Below are 12,047 nucleotides of genomic sequence, written 5' to 3' on the forward strand. Positions count from 1 at the left end.
TTAGATTGAAAAGAGTTCCCCACATTGTGCTCTAAACCACTTTGTACGTTTTCTTTACAATCAAGCTGTATATAAATTTTATGAAATAAAAATAAAATAAATTTGAAAGTATGGTCCCCTTTTTTCAGTATCTGTAACAAACACAGAGAAAAGGGAAGTCCAAGGGTTCAAGACCTAATCTACTAAAGTGTGACACAGCAATTTATATGTCTTCGTTGCTTTTTTGCCTATGGGTTTATGCTGCTCCCAACTGCATTGTAAATCACTTCATATGTTTCAAAAGGAATTGAAAGCTATAATCACTTTCTGGTATACTTCAGACAATTTACTTGAAACTGTTATCTAATTATTTGTTATGAGTTTTCTCTGAAGGCACTATAATTTTTTTTAATAATTCTGGGAATTATTTTTTTTTGCACCATCATTACAAACTCTATCCTCAGCCATGCATTATCTGAGTTTGGTTTTATGTGAGATGAGTTCATATTAAATTATTGTTGCTAAACTGTTATTCATCCCACTTTGCCGTTCACAGTTGCTGCTTACAAGAATTCTGATTCATCATATCAATTTCTAAAACTTTTACTATTGTCATTATCATTGCAAGCACTGTTCATGAATAAATATCCAAATACTAATCAGGAATGCAAATGACATTATACAACAGGAAAGACAAATGATATGATAACAGGGTATATTTCCCTTGTGTCACTGAAACAGGACAAGAGACTGGGCCACCCCTTTATAAAAGATATATAGTGAAATGCATTCATGTGAATCCCATTAATCTAACCACTTCCCGGTCTGATCAAAGAGGCAGATGATACCAACCATTTGGCCATTCACAGAGCCAGCCATGTCATTAGGCAGAGTGAGGTAGTCTCCTCAGGTTGCCACTTTGGGGTATCCTGAAAGGTCAACAAATCATTTATTATTTGGTGTGTGCCAGGGAACAGCAGAGGCGTTTGTAGACTTTTCTGTCTCAGCTACCAAAATAACTTGACTGGCCTCAAGTGCTATGGTTCTTGACTTCAGCACGTATGTTGTTTGCTGCTCAACCTCAGGCAGCAAAACATCTTGGTTCAGCCCTGGCCACTCCTGATATGGGTCACTCTGCCATGGGTCAGGGTGGACAACAATATTCTCAAGCCCTCACAGCCAAGCTTATACCACTCCTCCACACTGATTGAGCTGTGGATGTTGAAGATGGCTTCTTCTCAAAGGTCTTGCCCAGCCAGTTAAAATATGCTTCAGCTGCTCTGAGTCTGCGTGAAAACATCATCCTAGAAGAATTGCTTTGGTGTGCTTACCTTCCTGAAATCTCTTTCCTCCATATCCATGCTGGCTTGCTCCAAAGTTGTGATTAAAAAGAAATTCACTTTGACCCATTGTGGATTTCTATTGACTTGGCCCATGAAGAAGGCCGTATGAAGTAGACCAAACACACACTACCCCAAGATAATCAACAATTGTGTGGGGGGGGGGAGTCTAGCTGTGACCCTAAACACCCATCTGCTTATTCTGTCTTGTTGGGAGAATCAGAGATAGATGGATTTCGGCACCAAAATGCTACAGCTTTCTTGCCATATAGCTCTGTGTTTAAACACAGGGAGATGGAAGTAGCTTGTGGGCCTCCTATGCAATGTCCAGCTTTAAGCCTTCCTCTGCACTTCCTCCAGGAGCACAGCATCTGTCTGTACATGCAGCAGGCGCCGGGGAGAATAGTTTTTACAACAAAAGATGTGTATAGATGATGGAAGAGGAACCCTGCTTCACCATACCTCGCTACTTTAGGCACTTTTCTCCACTGCTTTGCCAGCATTGTTCACTAGACAGGGGAAAGTTTGCCTGAAGCAACAGAGAAGAGAGGGCAGTGGGGTTCAGCTCCCAACCTCTACATAATGCTTTATGGTAAAAATTACATCTGTGCATATATGAGGCTGACCCAATGCAGCTGGCCCTATCCCATTTAGTTTGGCCCTCAAGCTCTCAGTTCTTGTTCTATCCCATTATCACCATCTGATCTGAGATAATGCTGGCCAGCAAAAGCCGTGTAATTCCTAGAATTTTTAGGAAACCTTTCCATCTTAACAGTTTTAGCCACCATTATGAGGCTTGTTTTTAATTGAATTCTGTGGGAAACACAAACACCTAAGGTTGCTCTTGGGCTTAATTACTCTCAGAGTTTGTGCTTTCTCTGTATTCTGAATTTGTCTGGCAACAGATTTCTGTCTGCTACATCCTTTTATGCCTGTGTGTGCCACATTAAAGAACCATCTCTCCTCCAGAGCCTCCTCCCACAAAGAGCATTTATTATTTCATAGCGCAGGTCCTACTTCCAACATGGAAATGTTCATTTCACGCAATGAAACTTGATTCACAAACAGCACTCCTGCAAAATAATAATAAGTGATCCTTATGTCTTACAAGACTGATTAATAATAATAAAATAAATAAATACAGCGTGCCATATTAACTCTGAGTTGGGTGACATTTAAGGTCACGAGAGGCAATCTTAGTGGTACTGAAATCTTTTAATCTTATTTGCAGATTATTTCATCAGTGAGTTCCCTAGAGCTGAGAAAGGATTTTATTCCCATATCTTTATTATTTCATTTACTGTTGGAAGTGCAATGCGCCATAAGTTTATATTAATTCTAAAACAACATTTGCTCACTGGGGGAGCTCAGTATCTGTGGAGATATGTAAATAAGATTAATACATCTTTTGAAATAGATTATCCTTGTTAAGTGTTAGCAGGAATTGCTCCAGTCCTTTTCAACAACATAAATATCTCTAAGCGGCAAACAACCTAAACCTTAGCTTTCATATTAGCACATCTGCCTTTGATGCCAATGCAACAACACGGTGGGGGTTTTTGCATTGCAGTGATGTAATTGTTACTGCACTCCAACTGATATACTGGCGCAGGATGTTTTAGGATGAGGACTAAAGGTCTTTTAGTCTCAGACATTATAGGTACAATAAAAATGCTGGGGGTGACTGGGAGGTGGTGGCAAGATGTTGGAGGACAATGCTGGGTGTGCCATGTGACCTGCTCTGCACCCACTAAAGCAAGCCTGCTGCCCTCAGGCACATTAGAGGGTACTTTCCCATCATCAGAGTTGAAGCGCCAGCGTCATCTTGTCCTTTGCCTCAGGCAGCAAAACATACTGGAAGACTAACCCTCAGTTTCACTAGACACATGCAAGCAGGTGGCAATACACATCCTATGCCCATTTAATATGGGGGGGAGGGTTATTCCCCCCCCCCAGCACAATTCAAAGTGTTGGTGCTGACCTTTAAAGCCCTAAATGGCCTTGGTCCATTATACCTGAAGGAGCGTCTCCACCCCCATCATCCAGCCCAGACACTGAGGTCCAGCTCTGAAGGCCATCTGGTGGTTCCCTCGCTGTGAGAAGTGAGGCTACAGGGAACCAGGCAGAGGGCCTTCTCAGTAGTGGCACCTGCCCTGTGGAACGCCCTCCCATCAGATGTCAAGGCAATAAACAACTATTTTACTTTTAAAAGACAACTGAAGGCCGTCCTGTTTAGGGAAGTTTTTAATGTCTGATGCTGTATTGTTTTTAATATTCAGTTGGAAGCCACCCAGAGTGCCTGGGGGAACCCAGCTAGATGGGTGGGGTATAAATAAATTATTATTATTATTATTATTATTATTATTATTATTATTATGCTGTTGTTGTTGTTCTTGTTGTTTTTACAGTGGTACCTCAGGTTACATATGCTTCAAGTTACAGACTCCGCTAACCCAGAAATATTATCTCGGGTTAAGTACTTTGCTTCAGGATGGAACAGAAATCGTGCTCCGGCGGCGAGGCAGCAGCAGGAGGCCCCATTAGCTAAAGTGGTGCTTCAGGTTAAGAACAGTTTCAGGTTAAGTACGGGCATCCAAAACGAGTTAAGTACTTAACCTGAGGTACCACTGTATTTTGATTATGTATTTTGTGGTTTTATATTTTGAAATAATAATAATAATAAGCAGTAATAACTGGCAATTAGCTCCAGAATCAGGTGGGCTGAAAGCAGGATGTGGGAATATGTCATTTCAGATCAAGCACAATATCTCCTAGACCCTGCTCCAAGGAGAAGACAGCTTACTTCTACTTGAACACAGTTCAGAATGTGTGTCCTGCTTCTCAGCACATAGTATGGATAATGCTTAAAGGATAAGCACTCTGCCCTGGTGCCATGTACTCTTATGACACTGTTGCTTCTGTGCAGATCTGATGTTTCCATAGCAAGGTTTTACTAGGAAGTAAAGAATCCTGGCTAGCTAATGAGCTGATTCTCCAGAGGGTTCAGATGTATGCCCAGATGCTCTGCATTGTTGTGTCATGGGTCTGGATTCAATAGCTACTCTTTCACACGGAGGTCCATTATCTGCTAATCTTCAGATGTTCCTACTCTCGGAATGTGCAGTTTTCTTGATGCTGCTTCATCCATCTGAGTGCAATGTGGAACTCGGCAAGGATCACAACCTTTCATGGCTCAAATTAATGTGTGTGTGTGTGCATGCGCGCGTGTTTAGTGTCGTTCTTGTTTTGAAAAAAAATAAATTCAGTCGTTTTGGGGGGGAAAAATTCAGTCGTTTTAAACCTTGTATACTCAAATCATAAAAGTGTTTGTATGAATACCTTTTTAAAAGCAAAAATAAAACATGAAACTAATTCCACACCAGATAATATAAAGAAAGACAGGGCTCAGTTTGTTTTCTATTCCATTTTCTCTGCAAGGAGAGGAAAACAGACAGGATGATTGACTGATCAATTGATTTTGATCTCAATAATGGCGAAGATTTTGCTATAATAGCCAAGCCCACAATATGAGAGTATTATTGCACAATTTAAGTAAATGTTCACAATCCAAAGGTGATACTTTATCAATTTTGTCCAGGAGAAGGGGGGAAAACCCACAGCATTTTATACATTTCACTGACAGAAAAACAGAAAGTCAATACTTTTTCTGCCATGTTGCCTTACCTTGAATGAAAGTGTTGTCAGGTGACATTAGCAAAAGCACAGAATACACATACACTCAGCAAAGTGCACGATTGTGTAGTTGTATCATGAACACTTCAAATTTTGTTTAAAAAATTCATTTTGACTCTCTGTCAGCTAGTGAGGGCTTTAAAAAGCAGAAGTGGGTGTTTCAGATGGATTTTTTTTTTTACCCCTCCCTTCTTTGATATTTATTTCAGCAGTACAAATGGCCTGAAGCACTTGCAACCTGTTTATGAACAGCTAAATAAATGGTTTTGAGCAGCACTCGCCCAACTTTGGCTTGTTCTATCATTTTGTGGGGGGGGGGGCATTAAAAATTGTTAAAATTATAAATACTCTCCTCTGTAATAGGAAAATAACTTTGGTCACCGCTAACTAAATCCTACACTGTCCTTTTTATCCCACATTCCTTACGCTGTCCAAATCCAAATCCACTGTCTGAAAAGCATAATCTTCTCATTTTCAGTCCTTGTTCCTTTTCTATTTCTACCCAAGTAAGGGCAGGTCTTCACTCCAGTTCACCACAACAGCTTTCTGAATGGATGGAATCCGTCGTATGTTGTTCTGCATCTGCAGTGCTTTCAAATATTTATCTCATGTACCTAGTCTCTCTGACCTAAAATGGTACCTACCTTCTACCCCAAACTAGGGAAAGATTTGAAGATCAGATTCTGATGGTTACTCTTGAACCCATCCTGTTTTGGGTTCCTGTGCATTGTTGAAACCAGCCAGTGTCTTCTTCATGGGTCCGTTCCAGCAGCACATCACCCAGCCTGCAACCCTACACAGACACCATGCTCTTCTCTCAGCTTGCCACTTTCTTTCCGTGTGTGTGTGTGTGTGTGTGTGTGTGTGTGTGTGTGACTTGTCCTTTGCTTCAGGTCCTTTGACTCTTCAGCCCACACATCCAAGTTTTAAAGGGCTGATGTTAACATTCAGAAGCATCACATGGAATTTCACCTAACACTGAACCATTTCATGCTCCGGTGGTGGGGGGAGATCACATAAATGAAACTCCCTCCCGCCCCGCCCCGCCCCCCATAGAAAACTCACATGGGGCCATTTCTCAGGTGGGAGCTGGGAACAGGTGACTGATTACTGTGGGCGAGAGCTCGGTTCCTCTCCCATAGACAACAGCCCTATGCGAATGAATGTTTGGGCAAATGGTGTAAGGTTTCTATTGGGATCGGTGGAGTCCTAGATTAAATTTGGTTTTAGCCACATCCTCTCAGGCTGCCAGTGTCATTATACGGTCTTTTTGTATAAGTAGCCAGGGGACTGGTGGGGCCCCCTAAATTGTTAAGAGTGACGAAGGGTGTGTTTTACAAACATGAGTGAATGTATGCAGGTGTAGGGTGACAGAGGGATGGGCGTGTTTGTGGGTGCAGAATTTATGCGAGTATTGGGTAAGTGGAAGTGTATAGAATGAGTGGAATCCCATTTTATGGATTTTGATGCTTTATCTGATTAGTTGATTGATTTGATTTACATCCCACCTTTTCCCCAAAGTGCATGGTTTCCCCCCTGCCCATTTTATCCTCACAACAACTCTGTGAGGTAGGTTAGGCTAAGAGGCAGAGACTAGCCCAAGGTCCCCCCATGCGCTTAATGGCTGAGTGGGAATATAAACCCTGACCTCCCAGGTTCTAGTCCAACACTCTAACCACTACACTGCACTACTCCATTATTAAATTTTGTTGTTCGGTTTCCAGGTTATTATAGCACTTTGAGATGTTTCATAGGAAGGAATTCATAAACAAAATGAAACAAAAAACAATAAACTGCTTTGTGATCTTCACTGACCCCAAATACATTCAGTCGGGGTGGGCTACATTTTCTTTTCTTGAGGGCCACGTTCCTTCGGCATTAACCCCTTCATGCATTAATTAGACTTAAGCATATTGGTTATATGAGGCTAGTTATCCCACAGACCCCTTCTCAAATACAACAACTGCATGCACAATTAATGAATGAAGGGGTTAATATCATAGAGTAAGCTATCCTGCCAGGCTTAGCTATGTGCTTCCCCTTATCTTGGGAGGAAATGAGTAATCAAGCCTATTGTTCAACCTCCAGCCTACTTGAAAAGCTCAGCATGTAAAGAGGTTTGGTTGCTCAGACTGCATGGCTCTCATAAGCCCCTCTTGAGTTCATATACTAATAACTTAGGAACTTTCACCACTTTGTAACTAAGCCAAGTTTTACTGCCTGGGCAGCTTTTTTCTGAATGCTGTATGGAAAAGCACATGAATCTGACATTTGGAGAGTTTGTAAGTAAACCAATTTTAACTTACCAAATATGTGGCCTTTTCCTTTGCTAGAGAAATAGGGGAACTTCGGAACTCACTTTAAAGGGCACATATTTTAAAGGTCTAGCAGCCTATATTTCCATGCATTACTTTGCTGCACATTTTGTGATTTTTAAAAAATCTCGGGGGGGGGGGGTTCTCTCATCAAAGAGTATGCCCCAAACTTGGATCTTGGTATCCAGGAACTCTCCTTTCTATATAAGTTATGTTTTCCTCATACCACCACATCCAACTCACACTAACACCACCCCCACAAACTCATAACAATATTATCAGACCAGTTGAACCTGCAACAAAATGTTGCAGTGACAAGTGTTTCTGTTCAGGATTTCAGGCAGCCAGCTATGGTCGTTTTCAGAATACTCCATTCTTATTTCCCTCCCCCACTTCATTTTTCCATTTCCTGCTTCAACAGTCAGCATTCTGTACCCCTGAGCATGTTTAGTCTTTGTTGAACTGCTTTGTGAGAGAGATTCCCCCCCCAAAAAAAGGACTTCCTGCCAAATTTTGGGTTTCATCAAGCCTGCTGACTTCTTCCTCTTTATGCATGGAGGTTGCTGTTTTAGCTACAATAAGAATCACCACTTGGATAATAAGTATAGAATACAATGGCTTCTATCATGCATATGCTTCAGAAAAAGTAGTCATAAGATCATGCTTATTTGTTTTACATTTTATTCTATTTTTATTTAGATTTGACAGCAGATAAATACACTGTCACATAAGAATGAATACAATACAGCCAGGGCACATTTGGTACAAATGTTACATTCCTAAAAAATAGAAGTTCTGTCTTAACAGCCAGGCAGGATAGAAGATTCGAAAAAGGAAAGGAAAAAGAACCTAAGTGTTTACTAATCAAGGTGCTGCCTGTAAGTAAACAGAGTAATCTAATTTGCAAGTAGGTGACCTATATGTCTGGACATAGCTGATTATTTATTTAACTAATCAAATTATATTGTGTCATTTGATGAGAGGATGTTCGCACCGCTGACACAATGTTGTTACTTTTTTTACCAGATAAGGTGAATTGATTCTAATCTATATTACCTTTGTTAGTCATCAACTCTTACACCTTAGCTCTGCCCAAGGGAAGCATGGATGTATTTTGCAAAATTCAATAGCACACAGCATTAGGTCATAGTAGAGAGAAAACGCACTGTTGAACAAAAACGGCAACACTTGATCAGCTTTGTCGACATACCAGCAGTTCAAGGGCCAGTGGAATTTTCAGTCTCCACTCGCAGATAAACAGCACAAGAGGCACTTACAGAATTCTGTATATGTGCCTGCCCATGCGCCTATGTGCACATTAAAATTGAATGTGCATCCTTATCTAGAAAAGGACGACACAAAGAATCTGCTTAGAATCTGTCTATTCTTCCTGCGTCCAAAAACTTGAAATTTGTCAAATGTGTCTGTGCGTGCATGCGTGCATGTTTTTCATTCAATGTACATTCTCTCTGCCTAGCGTTATGAATTTGACATCCCAGTTACCTACAGTACAGAACATGCAGTAAAGTTTTATTCTATTTCACTGCGAACCTTGAACAAATCTTGGAACAAAACTTGGAAGGGTAAATTCCACTCAAGTGAGTGTGGGAGAGAGAAAGAGACAGATCTGTATATATAATGAGCTGATGGCATATGCATGGAAAAAAGAAGCAGAATTTGGCCTCTAGGTGTGCTGCTTGCAGGTGACTGAATGACAAGAAACTCTGTGCGTGGAAAAGAGGCTTGTATACATGAGTGATCCAGCCAGCCCTGTAAGCGTTTGACAGACTGTCAGATCTGGACTGAAACACTAAGGCATACTCACTAAGAAGTTCCAGTAAATAAACTTGGTGGGACTTAGATGTAAACATTGTTTGGGATGTTTTGTTTAGAGAGAAGGAGACTGACAAAACTACCCAGTAATGTTATTCAAAGATTAATGGGAGTTGGAAGGAAGGTTTGAGTTTGTAGCCCAGAGGGGGAAGATAGCCTTCCTCCCTAGACCCCCCAACCACGGAATACTGTTTTCGGGCCCTCTCCATCTTGAAACACGTTTACACTATATATAAGGTGATGAGATAGGCTCGGAGCTAAATCTCCTGCACCTCTGTGAATCATTCCCAATGATCGCTGGGATCCTTCATTCTACCTACTTACCTGGGAAGCATCCCCCCCTCAATTCTATGGGGCTTACTCCTGCGTATGAAGTAACCACCAGCCACTACCTACCCCTTAGCGTTATATAGAAGCGCCTTTACTTACTTACTTACTTACTTACTTACTTACTAAATAAATAAATAAATAAATAAATAAATAAATACTGGGGCCCCGATCCTGTCTTCCCTCCCTTTTCTGCTCCCTCATCTCCGGGGAGGTGAGGGGGGGCCTCGCCAAAGGGGGGTGAGGTTCGTCCGATCCTCGTGGGTCTCCCCACAACCAGGGAGCTCTGCGAAGTTGGCCAGGAAGTTGGTGGCGAGGAGGAGGAGAGCGGGCCGGCCGGCCGGGTCGCCGAGTAGCCGGAGGGGAGGGCGCGCTTCCCGCGGCTGGAGAGGCAAAGGCAACGTCGGGCGGGGACGGAGGCAGAGGCAGACGAGGGAGCGAGCGCTTGGAGAGGAAAGGGAGCGGGGGGGGGGAGAGAGAGAGAGAGAGAGAGAGAGAGAGAGAGAGACGCAGGCAGGCAGGAGAGACGCAGCAGGACAAGGCGGCTGCTTGCCAGAGGAGCGCTTCCTTGGCGGGCGAGAAGGGAAGGCGGCGGAGTGGCGGAAGGGCATAGATAGATAGATAGATAGATAGATAGATAGATAGATAGATAGATAGATGATGGATAGATAGATAGATAGATAGATAGATAGATAGATAGATAGATGATAGATAGATCCGGTGCTTAGAAGCGCCGCAGGCCGATCCAAGTCTCTCTCTCTCTCTCTCTCTCTCTCTCTCTCTCTCCACCTCGCCCCTCTTCTTCATAGGGTTCCCGTGTCCGCGCCCTCCTTCCCCTTTCTCGGGTTTTAAATCGCATCCTTTCACGCTTCCAGGTCAGAAGCAAGATCGCGGCGGCTGTGTGGGCGCGTAACCTGCCGTGACTCGCTCGCCTGCTTCCGGGTCTTAATTCCGCAACAGACCAAGACCATTCGGAGGGAAAGGCCTCCTCACCACCGTCTTGCCGTTTCTGGAGGGCAAGATCTGACCTGGAAGGCACGATCACTTCTATTCTTATTTGTTTAAAGGTTGGGGGGGGGGGACCAGTTTGGAAGAAGTTGTTTCGGTGTCCAGCTTTCTCATCTTTCCCTGGAAAGGTAGCTGGCCGAAAAGGAAGGGAACTTCTTGCCTCGCCCGCCCCCACCCTCCCGTCCCGCGCCAGGCAGCCCCTCCCCCCCCCGTCCAACTCCTGTCTGGCCTGCAAGTGGCTGCTCAGCGTTAAGGCGAGCCTAACTAGCCCATTAACGACGAGCCACGTCCACTTTGCACGGAATGAAACCATTCCCACTCCCGATTGCTCCAAGAGGCATGACGTCCAACTTCCTCCTTCTCTCTCTCTTTCCTCTCCAGCGGCCCATTTTCTCTCGCATGCACACGAACGCAGAGACTGCGAACTGTCCGAATGCAGCAAAGGAACGGAAGGAAACGCCGGCGAGTTCCTGGGGAGTGAGGATGGTGGGGTCAGGGTGAAACCCACACGTGGCTTGGGCTCCCGGGCTCGCCTGTGCACGCTTGTCCATCCCCATTGACAACATCCCATAAGCTGCGGTCTTGACGTGACCCCCTCCGCCTCCCGAGCTGCATACCTGTCACCTAAAAGAGATTATTGATGGCTTTATAGAAATGAAGCCTGTCTGGAAAGGGAACCGAGAGGCTCATTGGGAAGAACAGCAGGGCGACGACAGGGTTGCTTTCTCCTGAAGAAGCAACCGCCAACAAACTTAGCATTGTTTATAAGAATTGTCGCGCCTTTTGTTTTGCTCCTAACATGCAGAACTTTCTGCGTCTGACTGGGCCGGAAAGAAGGGATGCTATCCTGGATAGGAAGTTTCGAAACCGACTCCCTGTGGCATCCTTTAGTGGGGGGGGGGTGTGCTTTTATCTATCCCCACTCCCCGCTTAATTTTCCTTTGCAAATAAAAAATAAATAAAAGCGCTTTTCCTTTGCCTAATTTCTCCGCTTCCATCCCACTGGTTCAGACGACACACAACCTCTTCCTCCCTGCACCCCCCCCCCTTTTTCTTTTTCATCATCAGCAAATAAAGATTAGGAGGGCAGATTATAGAAAGCATTTTCCGTCCTCGGCTGATCTTTATTCCAGAGCTTTTGTGATGATATTGATGATGATGATGGCCAAGTGGACACTTTGATTTTTGTGTTTGGAGCTAGTTATAAAGAATCAATATTATATCAAGGGGCAACTTTCGTGATAAAGGACTTTAACCACTCTGGCTATTCATCATAAGTCTGTAGCAAGCAGATAGGTCAAAAGAAATTATATTGCACTAAAGAGTGTGTCTTCTTATCTCTCCCATACCAGGGGAATAAGGGACAAGCCGATCGATACAGTAGCTGCCGTATACTTCTTGCAATTATCAATAGCTGATTTCGTCTTTTGAGGCCTGTGCATCTATTAATACCAGCTAATAATAATCTTAAAGAAAAACCGTATCTGGAACTGAGAGGAAGCAAAGTTTCTTTCCTCATTTTTTTTAGGCACGGGAGGGAGCCGGTTACACT

Source organism: Podarcis muralis, chromosome 8 (assembly GCF_964188315.1).
Source record: "Podarcis muralis chromosome 8, rPodMur119.hap1.1, whole genome shotgun sequence".
Classification (NCBI taxonomy): domain Eukaryota; kingdom Metazoa; phylum Chordata; class Lepidosauria; order Squamata; family Lacertidae; genus Podarcis; species Podarcis muralis.